The 7,287-nt window shown below is 21.8% G+C and overlaps 1 protein-coding gene across 1 annotated transcript in view; it reads right to left on the bottom strand.

Moving 5' to 3' along the window:
* LOC117182991 (rho-associated protein kinase 2) overlaps window positions 1-7,287 on the bottom strand; it is an 86,985-nt gene that overhangs the window by 31,827 nt on the left and 47,871 nt on the right. The window lies entirely within an intron of this gene.

Below are 7,287 nucleotides of genomic sequence, written 5' to 3'. Positions count from 1 at the left end.
AGTTGAATTTTCAAAAGCAAAACATTTTTCAGTCAAAAAAGATAAAAAATTTCCATCGAATTGTTGAAATCTTATCCCAAAATACTAATTTTCTACAAAACAATTTAATTTTGAATCCTGAAATATGAATTTAAATAAAAAAAGTAATTGTTTAACCAAATAGTTAACTTTTCGATCAAATAGGTGGAATTTTCATCTAAAACAGATCAATTTTAAAACAAAAATGGAATACTTCAATTTTCGTTTTAAAAAAATTGAGTTGAAATTTAACCTTTTTGGTATAAATTTCATTATTTGGATGAAAAAGATCTCTTTTGTTTGAAATTCATTTTTTTTTATATGATTCATGTCTTTGGTTAGAAAATTATACTTGTTTGTTGTTCGAAATTTAAAAATTTTGATCAAAATCACTCCTTTTTAATTTAAAATTCAACGTTTTCGTTCAAAATTCTTCTTTTCGAGATGAAAATTCAACTATTTTGGTAAAATGTCCAATTATTTGGATTAAAACACAATTTTTCGTTGAAAATTTAATAATTCTGTTAAAATATCATCGTTATTGTTTGAAAATTGCATAATTTTCTTAAAATTTCGTTATTTTTGTGTCGAAAATTCAACTACATTGGTAAAAACCTCCATTATTTTGATGAAAATGAATTTTTGATGTTGAAAATTGGTCCTTTGGTTTAAGAATTTAAGTTGAAATAAATTTCTTATTTAAGAAGTAGAATGTACAACAAAAATTTGAATTTTCGTCGAAAAAAGATGATTTTTGAACAAAATAGTTACCGATTTGTTCAATTTTTATTCTAAAAGACCAACTTTGTACAAAACAATTTAATTTTAAACCATGAAATATGAAATTTCAACATAAGTTGAATTTCAATCTAAACGAGATCAATTTTAAACCAAAAATAGAATACTTCAACTTTTCTTTTTAAAAAATTCAGTTAAAATCTAACTTTTTTGTTGAATACATCCATTATTTTGATGAAAAGGAAGTTCTTTTGTTGAAAATTGAACTGTTTTGCAGAAAATTTGTCTTTTTGGTTTGAAAATTTAAGTTAAAAAAAAATAATTTCCTATTTAAGAAGGCAAATGTAAAACAAAACAATTAAATTTTCGACAAAAAATATGATTTTTGAACAAAATAGTTGAGTTTTCAAACAAAAATGATTAAACATCAACAAAAGACGATTGCATTTTTCACGAAATAGTTGAATTTTCCAGCCAAAAAGATGAAATTTCTAGAATCAGTTGAATTTTCAATCCGAAAATCTCAGTTTTAAACAAAAAAGTTATTTTTCAACAAAGTAAACAAGAAAAGTTAACTTTCAAACATGAAAAATGAATTATATTAAAACAAATTAATTTTCAAGCGAACCGTTGCATTTAAAACCAACTAGTTAAACTTTCAAATGAAATAGTTGAATTTTCAAAAGAAAAGCGTTTTTCAGTTAAAAAAGAGAAAAAATTTCAACCGATATGTTCAATTTTTATCCTAAAAGAACAATTTTGTACAAAACAATTTAATTTTGAACCCTGAAATATGAATTTTCAACAAAAAATTGTTTAACCATATAGTTGAATTTTCGATAAAAATGATGGATTTTCAATGAAGAAGATTAATTTTCTACCAGAAAAAAAAGAATAAAAAAACCATTTTTTAAACAAAATACATTAATTTTCAACAAAAGTTACATTTCCAACCAAAGAGATGAATTGTCAACTAAAATGACAAAAATTCGACGATTAAAGTTCAATATCAACGAAATGGATGAATTTTCTACCAAAAACTTGAATTTAAATCTAAACGAGATCAATTTTCAACCAAACATGGAGTACTTCAATTTTCCTTTTAAAAAAATTAAGTTAAAATGTAACTGTTTTGGTCGAACGTTCAATTATTTAGATGAAAAAGATCTCTTGTTTTTTTTCGGGATTCATCTCTGGTTAAAAATTTCTACTTTTTTTTGTTGGTGTTCAAAATTTAAAAATTTTGTTAGAAATTAATCCTTTTGACCTGGAAATTGAACTGTTTCGTTAAAAATTCTACATTTTTAGTTGAAAACTCAACTATTTTGGTAGAATGTCCAATTATTTCGATGAAAACATAATTTTTTGTTGAAAATTTAAGTTGAAATAAATTTCCTATTTAAGAAGGCGAATGTACAACAAAACATTTTAAATTTCGACCAAAAAAGATTATTTTTGAACAAAATAGTTCATTTTTAAAGACGAAAGATGAATTTTCTGATAAAAAGAAAGTAATTTTCAAGGGAACCGTTGTATTTAAAACGAACTTTAAAAAAAAATAGACAAATCTTCAAAGAAAAAATTCATTTGAAACCAAAAAAGATGAATTGTCAAACAAAAAATTACTTCCCTATAAAGAAAAAGATGAACTTTTAACAGAAAAAAAATACATTTCCTATTCAAAAAGGGCGAACTTACTACAAAACATTTGAATTTTCTATAAAAAATGTGATTTTTGAACAAAATAGTTGAATTAAAAAAAAAAATTAAACTTACGACAAAGAAAAATACTGCGTTTTTACAAAATAATTGATTTTTCTGTCAAAAAAGATTTTAGTTAACTTTTCACGATTGAAATATAAATTTTTATACAAGAAATAAGTTTCTACGAAAAGCAAATTGAATTTTCAACCTAAAAAGACGATTTTTTTAAACAAAATAGTTGAATTCTCTACCAAATAATTGCATTTTTATCCAAGAAACATGAAATTTGTACTAAAATAGACGACTTTTTAATCAAAAATGAAATTTTTTAAAAGTTAAAACAGATCCTTTTCTACCCCAAAAAAATCGATTTTTTAATAAAATACATATATTTTGAACAAAAAAGTTCAATTTTCAATTAAGAAACAGCATTTTTCACCCAAATTTTGAATTTAAAACAAATAGTTTGTATTTCATAAAAAAAGATCGATTTTCAACTAAAAACAGAATGGTTGAATTTTTCATTAAAAATCTAATTATTAATAAAAAAAACGGATTTTCAACAAAATAGTTCAATTTTCTACTAAAACATGTGAATTGTATACCTACTAAATAGATGAATTTTTAATCATAGAGAATAATATTCTAGAAAAAAAAATTCCAAAAATTAAATACATTTTCAAAAAAATAGTTCAATTTTCGGCAAAAAAAATCTTTTTTAATGTTTCAATCGAATAGCTCATTTTTTAACAAAAGAAATTAATTTTTAATTAAAATAATGAATTGAAAAAAAATTAATATTTAACAAGATTTAAAATTTTAATGGAGCAATTTTGTGTCAGTCGAACCTAAAAAATAAATTTTCAACTAAAATGATAATAATTTAACTGGAATACTTGAATTTTTATACGTAAAGAAGAATTTTTAAAGAAGGAGATTAACTTTTAAAGAAAAAGTTCCTTTTCCACCAAAAAAATCGATTTTTAAACAAAATATATGAATTTTCAACAAAACATTTAAATTTTCAATTGAAAAATACAATTATTCACCCAAATTGTTGAATTTAAAACAAATAGTTGTACTTTCATCCGAAAAAAATCGATTTTCAACTCAAAACAGAATAGTTTAATTTTCCGTTAAAAATATCATTATTAATGCAAAAATTTTTAAAATGGATTTTCAGCAAAATAGTTCAATTTTCCATTGAATCAGCTGAATTTTATACCTACTAAAAAGATATATTTTTAAGCATAAAGACTTATTTTCCACAAATTAAATACATTTTCAAACAAATAGTTTAATTTTTTAATAAAAAATATTAATTTTCAACCAAATAGTTGAATTTCCAATTAAAAAACAAAAACAAGTTTTCAACCAAATTGTTGAATTTTTAACCAAATAGTTGAATTTTTGTCCAAAAAGATCAATTATCAACGAAAAATAGAATAGTTGCATTTTCCGTTAAAAATATAATTATTAATAAAAAAACACGGATTTTCAGCAAAAAAGTTCAATTTTCTACTGGAATATATGAATTTTATACCTACTGAAAAGATGGATTTTTAACCAGAAAGATTAATTTTCTAGAAAAAGGACGAATGTTCCATAAATTTAATACATTTTCAAACAAATGCTTTGATTTTTTAATAAAAAATATCAATTTCCAACCAAAAAGTTGAATTTTCAATTAAAAAACAACATTTTCCACCCAAAATATTGAATTTTAAACAAATAGTTGAATTTTCACCTAAAAAAGATTGATTTTCAACCAAAAATAGAATAGTTGAATTTTCCGTTAAAAATCTAATTCTTAATTGGAAAGAAAACGGATTTTCAGCAAATTAGTTCAGTTTTCTACTGGAATATGTGAATTTTATACCTACTAAAAAGATGGAATTTTAACCATAAAGATTATTTTTCTAGAAAAAAGGATGAATTTTCCACAAATTCAATCCATTTTCAAACAAATAGTCGAATTTTTAATTAGAAAACACATTTTTTTACTGAAATTGTTGAATTTTATATAAATATTGGAATTTTCATCAAAAAAAGATTGATTTTAAATCAAAAACAGAATAGTTGGATTTTCCGTAAAAAACCTAATTCTTAATACAAAAATTACAAAAATGGATTTTCAGAAAAATAGTTCAATTTTCCATTGGAATAGGTGAATTTTCTACCTACTAAAAAGATAAATTTATAATCATACACTTATTTTCTAGAAAGAAGACGAATTTTCCACAAATTAAGTACATTTTCAAAGAAATATTTTAATTTTTGAAGAAACAATATCAATTTTCAACTAAATAGTTAAATTGCCATTAAAAACACAAAAACAAGTTTTCACCAAAACTGTTCAATTTTTATCCAAAAAGATCAATTTTTCGACCAAAAATTGAATAGTTGAATTTTTCGTAAAAAATTTAATTCTTAATCAAATAATCTTTAAAAAACACGGATTTTCAGCAAAACAGTTCAATTTTCTCCTGGAACAGAAAAATTTTATACCCACTAAAGATTAATTTGTAATCATAAAGATTAATTTTCTAGAAAAAATATAATTTTTTCAAAAAGCAAATACATTTTCAAGAAAATAATTAATTTTTCATTTAAAAAACACAATTTTTCACCTAAATTGTTGAATTTTAACCAAATAGTTGTATTGTTCCAAAAAAGATAAATTGTCAACCAAAAATAAAATAGTTGAATTTTCCGTTAAAAATCTAATTCTTAAAAGAAAAGAAAAAACTGATTTTCAGCAAAATAGTTCAATTTTCTCCTAGAAAGGTTGAATTTGATACACACTAAAAAGATGAATTTTTAATCATAAAGATTAATTTTCTAGAAAAAAAGACGAATTTACCACAAATTAAATACATTTTTAAAGAAATAGTTTAATTTTTAAATAAAAAGTATCAATTGTTAATCAAATAGTTGCATTTTTATCCAAAAAAGATCGATTCTCAACGAAAAATAGAATAGTTGAATTTTCCGTGAAAAATCTCATTCTTAATAGAAAAAAAAAAAACGGATTTTCAGTGAAATAGTTCAATTTTCTCCTGGAACAGATGAATTTTATGCCCACTAAAAAGATAACATTTTAATCATAATGACTTATTTTCTAGAAAAAAGATGAATTTTCCACAAATTAAATACATTTTCAAAGAAATAGTTTAATTTTTGAATAAAAATATCAATTTTCAACCAAATAGTTAAATTTCCAATTAAAAAACAAAAACATTTTTTTACCCAAATTGTTGATTTTTTACCAAATATTTCAATTTTTATCCAAAAAGATCATTTTTCAACGAAAAATAGAATAGTTGAATTTTCAGTTAAAAATCTAATTCTTAATACAAAAAATTTTTAAAACACGGCTTTTCAGCAAAGATAATACATTTTCAAACAAATAGTTGCATTTTCAATTAAGAAACATAATTTTGCACCCAAATTGTTGAATTTTAAACAAATAATTGAAGTTTCATCCAATAAAGATTTTTAACCAAAATTAAAATAGTTGAATTTTCCGTTAAAAACTAGTTCTTAATAAAATAAATTTTTTAAAAACGGACTTTCAACAAAATTATTCAATTTTCTAATGGGAAAAATTGTTAAATTGTTAAATTTGTTAAATTTTCAATTAAAAAAAAGGATAATTTTTCAATAAAAAATAGAATAGTTGAATTTTCCATTAAAAATCAAATTCTTAATAATAATTTTAAAAATAAATAAATTTGTAATAATATAAAAAAACCGATTTTCAACAAATTAGTTAAATTTTCAAAAATAGGCAAATCTTTAAAATCCAGAAATTATTTCGTAACAAAAGAGTTTAATTTTTAACCTCAAGCAGTATCTAATAAACACTTATTAAACACACTTATATGCCCCGTGACTGTACATAAAGTGGAAATTGTTTGTCTAAAATTGACCAAAATCATTAAAATAATGAAAACTCGAAATTTACTGCTATCAGCAGTAAGATCACGTTTTTAAAAAATAAATTCCAGATCAAGTCGCCACTCTGAGGACGACACCATAGAGACCGAATCTTGAAAATAGGGTATTTTCGGGACCTAAACCGACAATAGGGGACATAGTTATCGTTCTGTGAAAAATGATTTTCAATTTTCCCAGAGAATGTTAAGAAAATTTTTTATTCTTTTGAACTCTTTCACAATTCTTTAAAAAATGCTAAATTTTTTGTTTTAAATTTGCAAACATCTACATTTTATTTTAAATGTGACTGTAAGTATTTGAAATTATTTCAAGTTCTAAATTTAATTCGAATCTTTTTAAAACTTTTAAATATCTCTTAAAATTACTCTAATATTTCAAAAATAATCAGTGTTCTATTAACATGTATAAAATCACATTCATTTTTTTTTAATTTGCAGGACTTTCTAGAAGTTATAGAAAAAGTTGAATTCATTTTGAAATATATTTAAAAGTTTTTAAAAAAATTCAAACATTATTTTGATTTTGGAAAAATTTAAAACCACTTCTAGGTTTTCCAAGATTTTGAAATAAAATTTTAAAGCTTTTAAAGGATGCCTAGACTATTTAAAATAAAAATAATTTAACATCTAATTTAAAAAATGTTAAATTAATACATTATTTTTCAATTTTTAATGTGTCTAGCTTAAAATTACTTAAAATAATATAATTTTGAAAATTTGTAAAGTTCATTGCTTGATTCTTTAATTTAGACTATTAAAAATGTTGACGTGGATTTATATTTTTGGAACTTGATATAAATCTTTAAACTCTATAATTGATAAGAGTTCTGAATTTTGCAGTTTATTTGCATTTCATTTAACATTGTTT

Source organism: Belonocnema kinseyi, chromosome 2, assembly GCF_010883055.1.
Source record: "Belonocnema kinseyi isolate 2016_QV_RU_SX_M_011 chromosome 2, B_treatae_v1, whole genome shotgun sequence".
Classification (NCBI taxonomy): Eukaryota; Metazoa; Arthropoda; class Insecta; order Hymenoptera; family Cynipidae; genus Belonocnema; species Belonocnema kinseyi.
This window is presented reverse-complemented; position numbering and strand designations above follow the sequence as displayed.